Source organism: Anolis carolinensis, unplaced genomic scaffold (assembly GCF_035594765.1).
Source record: "Anolis carolinensis isolate JA03-04 unplaced genomic scaffold, rAnoCar3.1.pri scaffold_7, whole genome shotgun sequence".
Classification (NCBI taxonomy): Eukaryota; Metazoa; Chordata; class Lepidosauria; order Squamata; family Dactyloidae; genus Anolis; species Anolis carolinensis.
The window spans coordinates 7,353,000-7,365,326 of NW_026943818.1; the positions used below are offsets into that span (position 1 = coordinate 7,353,000).

At 42.7% G+C, this 12,327-nt stretch overlaps 1 protein-coding gene across 1 annotated transcript in view; it reads right to left on the bottom strand.

The window, feature by feature from the left end:
• Positions 1–12,327, bottom strand: part of arrdc1 (arrestin domain containing 1) — a 60,902-nt gene that overhangs the window by 47,444 nt on the left and 1,131 nt on the right. The gene's annotated exons all lie outside the window — the stretch shown is intronic.

Here is a 12,327-nt window from a genome sequence, read left to right on the forward strand (position 1 = left end):
CTGGTGTATTGTCTTTCAGAACTTTGTCAGTCTGGATTCGGAAGTCCCACAGTATCTTTGCGTGCTCATTTTCCAATACTTTTGCAGGTTTGTGATCCCACCAGTTCTTTGCTGCTGGGAGGTGGTCCTTGAGGCATAAGTTCCAATGGATCATTTGGGCCACATAGTTGTGCCTCTGTTTGTAGTCTGTCTGTGCGATTTTCTTACAAAGGAGATAATATAAGATTATAAATGGGTAATATAGCTGTGTGGAAGGGCCTTGAGTCTACACTGCCATATAATCCAGTTCAAATTTGCTAATCTGTATTTTATAGGCAGTGTGGAAGAGGCCTAAGTGAGGCCTAACTCTGCCTGTTCCCTGGGCTGAGTGGGTTGCTAGGAGAGCAAGTGGGCGGAGCTTAGCCTTCTAACTGGCAGCAATTGGATAAAAACAATTATTCCTCTCCCACTACTTAGGACTTTATTTTTCTTTTCTTTTTGTTGTATGAACATAGAGGCATGGATGAGGGGTTGTGCTGCCAAGTTTAGTGTTTCTGGGATGTGTAGTTTTGTTGTTTTGTCCTAGGCCGAAATTTCATTACCCTTTTATATATATAAATGTTGTGGCCAAATTACAGAGTGCACATTTGGTTGCTGTGAATGACATTCGTCAGAAAATACTTTTTTTTTTGGTTCCAGGGTTTTGAAAACTGAGGCGCGTATTAGATTCGACGGCACGTTAGACTCGTAGTGAAACACGGCACCGGAGAAGGCAAATCTGAAGTCAAAACAGCCTGGTCCAAAAGAGAGCTTCCCTGTCTTTCAATCTGAAAACGAAAGGCTGCCAAGCCAGGAGTCGACCTGCGGCGACTGACAGTGATCTATAAAGATGTTCATTAATTAAGCATGGAGGGAGCATGGGAACCGACGGTCGTTTCATCCACGGCACGGCATAATTCAATGAAATTATCAACCACCGCGGCAGAAAGCTCCGGGACCTCCAGCGGGAAGATTATAATCGGCTCCGATCCAAGTCAGAGGAGGGGAAAAACAGCATCGTGTGCATATTCAGCAGCCCAACCTGTTCCGGGAGACGTTGAGTCAACAACATCTCTTTCCCAGCTTCCAACGCTTTTCTGCCTCGCCTAAAAGTACATCTACACTGTGGAGTTAACGCGGTTTGACACTGCTTTAAAAGTCTTGGGCACTGTAATGCCAAGAGACAAGACATACAGCCTGAAAAACTCCCGGGTGGGAGAAAGGACTCTTTGTCTGTTGGAGGCGAGTATGAACGGTGCCATTGGCCACCTTGATTAGCACTGAATGGTCTTGCAGCTTCAAAGTCTGGCTGCTCCCTGCCTGGGGGAAATCCTATGCCAGGAGGTATAAGCTGGCCCTATGTTGGAAGGTTTACGCGGCCATCCAAAGCCTCCAAAGAAGGAGCCTCCACCACACTCTTGAGGCAGAGAGTTCCACTGCAGAACAGATCTCACAGTTAGGAAGTTTATTTATTTATCTACTTATTAGCGACAATTATATCCCACCCTTCTCACCCCAAAGGGGACTTCAAGGCGGCGTACAAGTCATATGTATATACAATATATTATATTACAGTAGAGTCTCACTTATCCAACATTCTGGATTATCCAACACATTTTTGTAGTCAATGTTTTCAATACATGGTGATATTTTGGTGCTAAATTTGTAAATACAGTACGTAAATTACTACGTAGCATTACTGCATATTGAACTACTTTTTCTGTCAATTTTGTTGTATAACATGATGTTTTGGTGCTTAATTTGTAAAATCATAACCTAATTTGATGTTTAAAAGGCTTTTCCTTAATCTCTCCTTATTATCCAGCATATTCGCCTATCCAACGTTCTGCCGGCCCGTTTACGTTGGATAAGCGAGACTCTATTGTATTTGTATAGCACAATATCAGCATTATATATGACTATATTGTACTATAACACTATATTGTAATATTATTAGTAATATTACATGTAATATAAATATACCATTATAATACTGTATTATTATTATTGTTACAGTAGAGTCTGACTTATCCAACATAAACAGGCCGGCAGAATGTTGGATAAGCAAATATGTTGGATAATAAGGAGGGATTAAGGAAAAGCCTATTACACATCAAATTAGGTTATGATTTCATAAATTAAGAACCAAAACATCATGTTTAACAAATTTGACAAAAAAAGTAGTTCAATACGCAGTAATGCTATGTAGTAATTACTGTATTTACGAATTTAGCACCAAAATATCATGATGTATTGAAAACATTGACTACAAAAATGCGTTGGATAATCCAGAATGTTGTATAAACGAATGTTGGATAAGTGAGACTCTACTGTATATTGTACTATAACACTATATTGTAATATTATTAGTAGTATTACATGTAATATAAATATACCATTATAATAGTGTATTATTATTATCATTATTATTACTGTATATATTGCTATATTGCACTATAATACTATATTGTAATATTATTAGTAATATTACATGTAATATAAATATACCATTATAATACATTATTATTATTATTATTATTATTATTATTATTATTATTATTAGTTCTTCCCAATGTTCAGGTAGAATCTCCTTTCCTATGGTTTAAAGTCGCTGTTCTGCTGAATGGAACACTGAATGGCCTTGCAGCTTCAAAGCCTTGCTGTTTCCTGCCAAGAGATAATATTTCTGGAACATGGCCATACAGCCCGGAAAACTCACAGCAACCCAATCATCATCATCATCATCATCATCATCATTAGTTCTTCCCACAATGTTCAGGTAGAATCTCCTTTCCTATGGTTTAAAGCCGCTGCGCCGCTGAATGGAACACTGAATGGCCTTGCAGCTTCAAAGCCTTGCTGTTTTCTGCCAAGAAATCATGTTTCTGGAACATGGCCATACAGCCTGGAAAACTCACAGCAACCCAATAATAATAATAATAATAATTATTATTATTATTAGTTCTTCCCAATGTTCAGGTAGAATCTTTTTTCCTATGATTTAAAGCTGCTGTTCCGCTGAATGGAACACTGAATGGCCTTGCAGCTTCAAAGCCTTGGTGTTTCCTGCCAAGAGATCATGTTTCTGGAACATGGACATACAGCCCGGAAAACTCACAGCAACCCAATCATCATCATCATCATCATCATCATCATCATCATCATCATCATCATCATCATCATCATCAGTTCTTCCCAATGTTCAGGTAGAATCTCCTTTCCTATGGTTTAAAGCCGCTGCGCTGCTGAATGGAACACTGAATGGCCTTGCAGCTTCAAAGCCTTGCTGTTTCCTGCCAAAAGATCATGCTTCTGGAACATGGCCATACAGCCCAGAAAACTCACAGCAACCCAATCTTCTTTTCATTCCTGATTCCCATGCCACTCTGTCCTAACATCACCCAATCTCCTTCTCTGGGGTTTTTTAAGCACTTTCTGGTTGGGCGTCTGTTGGGAGGGCTTGGAGTGTGCCTTCCTGCTTGGCAGAATGGGGTTGGACTGGATGTCCCTTGGGGGGCTCTTCCAGCTCTATGACTCCGCAACATGTCGTGGTGCAAGGAAAGAATGCAATTGAGGATTGAGGCTCTTCTCTTGGAGACAGGATTCTAAAAAAAGCCCTCCGTCTCCTGCAAACAAAGCTCTCGAACAAATGAATTAAGATGCCTTCCTTGTCTCCGGTTCTGCCCGAAGGGATCCTCCTCCGCTCACCCGAACCCTGAACTGCTCCATCAGCAGACTGGAGCCCTGGGTGGCTGGTTATTCACGGCTGAGCTGGCTGCAAAGCTTAAGGAGGCAAGCAGAGAAGGAGACAGGATGCTCCACCTGCAGATGGGAAGGATGGATGGGACCTGCAGTCCAAGGACAGTCGAAGGACTGACACTGCTGATCTCTTAGCAACAGCCAGGGAGGGACTCTCAGGGTGCTACAGCACAACCACAGGCCCCAGAGACGTTGGACTGCAATGCCCATCATCCACTAGCCAACTTCGCCCACTTCCACCCCATATCCAACCAACCTCCACATAGCACTAGATATTGGACTGCAATGCCCATCATCCAATACCCAACTTCGCCCACTTCCGCCCCATATCCAACCAACCTCCACATAGCACTAGATATTGGACTGCAATGCCCATCATCCACTAGCCAACTTCGCCCACTTCCGCCCCATATCCAACCAACCTCCACATAGCATTAGATATTGGACTGCAATGCCCATCATCCAATAGCCAGCTCAGTGTCTACCACCCACTTCCTCCTTGTAGCCAACCAAATTTCACATAGTATCCTCTTGCTACTACAACATCATCCTAGGCCATAGATATTGGACTGCAATGCCATCATCCACTAGCCAGCTCAGTTTCTACCACCCACTTCCACTCTGTAGCCAACCACTCTCCATATAGTATCCTCTTGCTTCTACAACACCATCCCAAGCTCTAGATATTAGACTGCAATGCCCATCATTCACTAGCCAGCTCAGTCTTTACCACCCATTTTTGCCACCCCAGACCCTGCATATTGGACTGCAATACCCATCACCCACTATCCAGTTCAGTCTCAACCACCCACTTCCGCCCTGTAGCCAACCAAACTCCACATAGTATCCCTTGCTTGTACAACACCATCCCAGACCCTATATATCAGACTGCAATGCCCATCATCCACTAGCCACCCCAGTCTCTAACACCCATTTTTCCCATGCCAAACCCTAGATATTGGACTGCAATGCCCATCACCCACTATCCAGCTCAGTCTTTACCACCCATTTTTGCCACCCCAGACCCTGCATATTGGACTGCAGTGCCCATCATCCACTAGCCAGCCCAGTCTCTACCACCCATTTTTCCCATCCCAAACCCTAGATATTGGACCGCAATGCCCATCACCCACTATCCAGCTCAGTCTCGACCACCCACTTCTGCCCTACAGCCAACCAACCCACACAGAGTATCTCTTTGCTTCTACACCACCACCCCAGACCCTGCATATTGGACTTCAACACCCATCATCCTCTAACTAGCTTGGGGTCTACTGAGAATTGCAATGAACTACCTAGAGGGTTTGCGGCTGCCCATCTCCGCCAGTCTCCACAAGGCATCCAGACCCTGTAAGACCATGCCAGGCCTTACAGATGTTGGACTGCAATGCCCATCACCATCTAGTCAGCTTAACCGGTCTCTGTAAAACAGCCCATGGTTCCTAAAGCATAATTCTAGACTTCTAATTTGAAGGACAAAAGGAAAAGTATGTACAAAGATCCCGGCAACCAGGACAATATTCCATGCCGTATTATTCCCCAGGAGATATCTCTGTCTCTTTGCAACTAGACCTTGAATCCCTGCCAGAGGAGAGGCCTGGAGCAGAGTTAGTTTTACACCTGGCTGAAGGTGGTTCCTTGTTCCCAGTTCCCATAAAGATCCAAAACATTGCTGAGCTTCGGTGGGAATCACAACAGGCACCCTTCCTTTCAGCAATATTAATTTTAGAACAAGGGAGTGTCTGCGTTCCAATATTTCTCAGATGGAAACCAAACTCTGTTTGGCCAAGCAACACTAAAGCATGGCCAAAGTGGCAAAATGTCTATACACATAATAAAAGTGAAAATATGTATGTGTGTGTGTGGCCGAGGCGTCCACTTATACAGACAGAATCCCACTTCCACAAATTACTATAACAACAACAACAACAATCTATATCTATCTATATCTATATCTATTCTATATTCTATATCTATATATATAATAAAAGTGAAATCGGAGTATGTATCAGCGTTTTGATTGGCCTGGCGGAATATGTGCTCGCGATTTGATTGGCCGCCACTATCCCAGGTCACTAAGACCAACAGGAATGACGGATCTGCACCAAACTTGGCACACTTCATCCCCACGATGCACTTGCTGCCATTTGGGGGAGGATGGACCACAGATGATGGGATTTGCAGTACTTTCAAACACTTTCACTCCCACAGACTACTGCAATGCCCACCAATGATAGAAATGGACCAAACTTGGCACACTTCATCCCCACGATGCACTTTATGACCTGCTGCCATTTGGGGGAGGATGGACCACAGATGATGGGATTTGCAGTACTTTCAAACACTTTCACTCCCACAGACTACTGCAATGCCCACCAATGATAGAAATGGACCAAACTTGGCACACAGAACTCCTGTCGACCCCTTTACGTCCTGATGTATATTGGGGCAGGATGGACCAAGGATGATGGAATTTGCAGTACCTTCCCTCACTTCTTGAGACCACAGCAACTGCCACAAATCACACAACTGAACCAAACCAGGCACACATATCCCAAATGACACACTTCACATGCTGCAGCAGTTTGACGGAGGATGGACCAAGGATTATGGGATTTGCAGTACATTCATCCAATTCACCTCCCACAAACCACTGTGATGCCCATGAATGACAAAACTGTATCAAACTTGACACGCAGGTGCAGGGTAGCCCACTTTACATCCTGGTGCAGTTTGGGGAGGAGGGACCGTGGATGATGGGACTTACACTATCTTCACTTACTTCCTGGGACTACTGTGACCCCCACCAATGACTGATCAAGACCAAACTTGGCACATAGAGCCACCATGGCCCACTCTACATCTTGGTGAGGTTTGAAAGAGCTTGGACCTTGGATGATGGGACTTGCAGTATGTTCACTCACTTCCCGAGACCACTGTCACCCCATCAATGTCTCATCAAGACCAAACTTCAAACAAACAACACCCATGACTCACTCTACACCCAGGTGCAGTTTGGAGGACGATGGGACTTCCAATACCTTTACTCACTTCCTGAGAGCACCGCGACCCGCACAAATGACTGATCAAGACCAAACATGGTACATGGAGCCCTCATGACCTATTCTACTTACTGGCTCTGTTTGGAGGGGGGTGGACACTGGACGATGGGACTTGCATATGGGAGTTGGAGCTCACCCGCACCCACTGAACCCAGCTGACATTGGATATAGGCTACACTTGGAACACAGGCAAACAAGGCCTTTCTCAAATGACCCGGGCATCGCCGGGTCTCCAAGCTAGTCCATAATAAAAGTGAAAACCCGTATGTGTGAATGTGGCATAGGTGTCCGCTCACACAGACAGCCTCCACAAACAGGCTACAGTTCCCAGCGTTCAGAAGCCAGCAAGTCACTCTTTTCCACTGACATTGCGGTTACAGTGAGCTCCATGAACATGCAGCACAACGCCTGTCAATGTCCTCCCCAAACACTACGGCCCACCACCCAAGGAATGCTTTCCTTTGGGGACCATTTCATCCTAGATTTTGCATTGTCCTCCACCACAGGCAGGCATCCCAGGGTTCTCCATTTGTGTGAAATTTGCATGACCCCGCCCACGGCCCTTCCCTTTCAAATCTGTCTGAGGAACAAACACAGCACAACTAAACTTACTGGAGGAATTTGGGGATTGACTCCACATGGTGGAAGTTGTAGTTTACCCTGAATCAAGTCAGAGCACTGTCACTCCTACTGGGGAATGTAGAGGAGTTGTAAATACCCAGAACACTATGAACCCAAACAACGATGGGTCTGGACCAAATTTGCCATGCATCCCCGATATGCCCAGATTTGAATACTGGTGGGTTTGGAGGGGAATTGACCTGGACATTTAGGAGTAGTAGGTACTGGGATTTATAGGTCACCTCCAATGAATGAGCACTTTGAACCCCACCAATGATGGACCAGGACCACACTTGGCACACTGAGCCCCCATAACCAATAGAACATATTGGACAAGTTTGGGGAAAAGGGAGTTTAGTTCACCTGCATCCAGAGAAACAGTGACCCCCACCGACAACGGACCAGGATCAAACTTCGCCCAGAGAAGCCTCATGACCAACTGAACATACTGCAGGGGTTTGTGGGAATGGGCCTTGAATCTGGGAGTTGTAGTTCACCCGCATCCAAAGAGCACTGAGCCCAGCCAATGACGGATCTGGACCAAACTTGGCACACAGACTGAACATTGCCTGCTGTGGATACTGAAAGATGTTTCGGGACAGTTGCCCCCGGAATCTGGGAGTTGTAGTAGTTCACCCACATCCAGAGAGCCCAGCCAATGACAGATTTGGACCACACTTGGTACACAGACCCAAAATGGCCAACTTATAATACAGCAGGGTTTGGGTTTGGGCCCACGATTCTGGGAATTGTAGTTCACCCACTCCAAACTGAGAATACTTAATATTCAAATACAAATAATGCCTTTTTCAAATAACCCGGGCATCATCGGGTCCCCAAGCTAGTAATAATAATAATAATAATTTTAAAAAATTAAAATAATATTCAGCAGCTCAGCGGTTTAACACTGGGGCCTACAGCCCGGAAAACTCTCAGCAACCCACTGATTCCGGCCATAAAAGCCTTCGACAACACGTTATCCTAGTTACTTAGTAACTCCAGATATGAGGCCAGAAGGGGAAGAAGAAAAGCAATCCCTCCGGCACCAACTTCTCATTGCCAAAAAGGGAGGGAAATATAAATATTGCTCCACTGGCCCCAGCATTTCCTGGCCAGAAAGAAGAAACACAGTCCTCAAGGTACCTGGCAAACATGAACACTTCTTTGCCAAACAAAGAGGAAGAGAAGATTCCATCATCCTCTTGATGCTTGACTGGCATCTATTACCCCTCAACCCTGGAACAGAAATGTTGGGCCACTCTCACAACCACCACGTCAGACGACACAGAGAAGCCATTGAAATCCACAAGCATGTGGACAATGTCAACAGAAAGGAGGAAACCATGGGAATGAACCAAATCTGGTCACCAGTGTTTTAAAAAACTCCAGAATATGGAAAGTAAATAAAGAACAAGACTCTGAATTCAAGACATGAAACCATTATATTGCCAGTTAATACTTCCCAACAAAGGATTCCCCCAGGCAGGAAGCAGCCAGGCTTTCGAGCTGCAATGCTAGTCAAGGTGGTCAATTGTACCATTCACACTTGCCTCAAACAGACAAGAGGTCTTTCTCCCAACCTAGACAGATACATAATAATAATAATAATAATAATAATAATAATAAATCTTTAGTTATATACCGCTAGTCAAGGTGGTCAATTGCACAATTCACGTTTGCCTCAAATAGACAAGAGTTCTTTCTCCCAACCTAGACAGATACATAATAATAATAATAATAATAATAATAATAATAATAATAATAAATCTTTAGTTATATACCGCTAGTCAAAGTGGTCAATTGCACAATTCACGTTTGCCTCAAATAGACAAGAGTTCTTTCTCCCAACCTAGACAGATACATAATAATAATACAGTAGTCTCACTTATCCAACATAAACGGGCCGGCAGAACGTTGGATAAGTGAATATGTTGGATAATAAGGAGGGATTAAGGAAAAGCCTATTAAACGTCAAATTAGGTTATGATTTTACAAATTAACCACCAAAACATCATGTTTAACAACAAATTTGACAGAAAAAGTAGTTCAATACACAGTAATGCTATGTAGTAATTACTGTATTTACGAATTTAGTACCAAAATATCACAATGTTTTGAAAACATTGACTACAAAAATGTGTTGGATAATCCAGAACGTTGGATAAGTGAGACTCTACTGTAATAATAATAATAATAATAATAGCTTTATATATATACCGCTAGTCAATGTGGTCAATTGTACCAATCACACTTGCCTCAAACAGACAAGAGTTCTTTCTCCCAACCTAGACAGATACATAATAATAATAATAATAATAATCCAAATGATCCATTGGAACTTATGCCTCAAGTACCACCTCCCAGCAGCAAAGAACTGGTGGGATCACAAACCTGCAAAAGTATTGGAAAATGAGCATGCAAAGATACTGTGGGACTTCCGAATCCAGACTGACAAAGCTCTGGGACACAACACACCAGACATCACAGTTGTGGAAAAGAAAAAGGTTTGGATCATTGATGTTGCCATCCCAGGTGACAGTCGCATTGACGAAAAACAACAGGAAAAACTCAGCCGCTATCAGGACCTCAAGATGGAACTTCAAAGACTTTGGCAGAAACCAGTGCAGGTGGTCCCGGTGGTGATCGGCGCATTGGGTGCCGTCCCAAAAGATCTCAGCCGGCATTTGGAAACAATAGACATGGACAAAATCGCGATCTGCCAACTGTAAAAGGCCACCCGACTGGGATCTGCACGCATCATCCGAAAATACATCACACAATCCTAGACACTTGGGAAGTGTTCGACTTGTGATTTGTGATATGAAATCCAGCATATCTATCTTGTTTGCTGTGTCATAATAAAATAATAACTTTATATATATACCACTAGTCAAGGTGGTCAATTGCACAATTCACGTTTGCTGCAAACAGACAAGAGTTCTTTCTCCCAACCTAGACAGATATAATAATAATAATAATAATAATAATAATACAAAATTTTATTTATATACCGCTCCAACTCCTCGAGAAGACTCAGGGCGGTTTCCAACATGAATATAAAAATCATTCCGTTGTCAAAGATGCCATACAACATAGTAAACATAATAAACAACATCACAAGACAGACCCAAAACACTTCTATTAAAAATGGACACAAAATTACAAATCCAAAACAATATACTCCATCAAGGAATCAGGACCAGGAAACAGGACTTCGCTAGACATGGTTAGTTATAAGGGGCAGGTAATAACTTGTGCACCAGAGTATCATAGGGCTAGGGAGTGGATAAAGTGCAGAGCAGGGGCTTAGATGAATATAATAATAATAATGTGTTGTCGAAGGCTTTCATGACCGGAATCACATGGTTGTTGTGTGTTTTCCGGGTTGTATGGCCATGTTCCAGAAGTATTCTCTCCTGACATTTCGCCCACACTTATGGAAGGCATCCTCAGAGGTTGTGAGCTCTGTTGGAAACTAGGCAAGTGAGGTTTATATATCTGTGGAACAATGTCCAGTAAAGACAAATATCACTTAAGTAAAATAAACATTAAATATTAAATAACCAAAAAATAAAAATAAAATATAATAATAATAATACTTTATTTTTCTACCCCGCCATCATCTCCCAGCAGGGACTCAGGGCTACACGGGTCAGAAGCCCAAAATACAAAACAATAAATCAGTTCAAACACATTGCAATAAAAAGACAGTAAAATCAGCAGTTATACAAAACAGTTGCCTTAACCAAAATGATACAGTAAATCATAAAACTCAGTTAACACATAAATCAGTTTTTAAAAAATCAGTTAAAATAAAATAAAATAAAATGGAATACCAGGTTGGTGGATGGGATGGCATGACGGGGTGTAAATACTAAACTAATCTGGGAATCTGCTATTGCAACACATCCAATGAAGTGATTTTTGAAAAAAGATTGGGACTAAATACAGTAGAGTCTCGCTTATCCAAGCTTCTGGATTGTCCAAGCCATTTTTGTAGTCAATGTTTTCAATATATCGTGATATTTTGGTGTTAAATTTGTAAATACAGTAATTACAACATAACATTACTGCATATTGAACTACTTTTTCTGCCAAATTTGTTGTATAACACGATGTTTTGGTCTTAATTTGTAAAATCATAACCTATTTTGATGTTTAATAGGCTTTTTCTTAATCCCTCCTTATTATCCAACATATTCACTTATCCCGTTTATGTTGGATAAGTGAGACTCTACTGTACTAGGGTGTAAATACTAAACTAATCTGGGAATCTACTATTGCAACACATCCAACAAAGTGGTTTTGAAAAAAGATTAGGACTAAATAAGTTTAAATAAATAAATAAGGTCCCAGGTTCAAATCCCGGGAGCGGAATGAGCGCCCGCTGTTAGCCCTAGCTCCTGCCAACATAGCAGTTTGAAAACATGCCAATGTGAGTAGATCAATAGGTACCGCTCCGGCAGTCATGCTGGCCACATGACCTTGGAGGTGTCTATGGACAACGCCAGCTCTTCGTCTTAGACATGGAGATGAGCACCAACCCCCAGAGTCGGTCACGACTGGACTTCACGTCAGGGGAAAACCTTTACCTTTACCTACGTTCCAGTCTACTTGGAATACACAAGGCTCATTCCAGGCAGGAAGCAGCCAGGCTTTGAAGCTGCAAGGCCATTCAATGCCAATCAAGGTGGCCAATGGCAACACTCACACTTGCCTCCAACAGACAAGAGTTTATATATTACAGTAGAGTCTCACTTATCCAAGCCTCGCTTATCCAAGCTTCTGGATTATCCAAGCCATTTTTGTAGTCAATGTTTTCAATATATCATGATATTTCGGTGCTAAATTCGTAAATACAGTAATT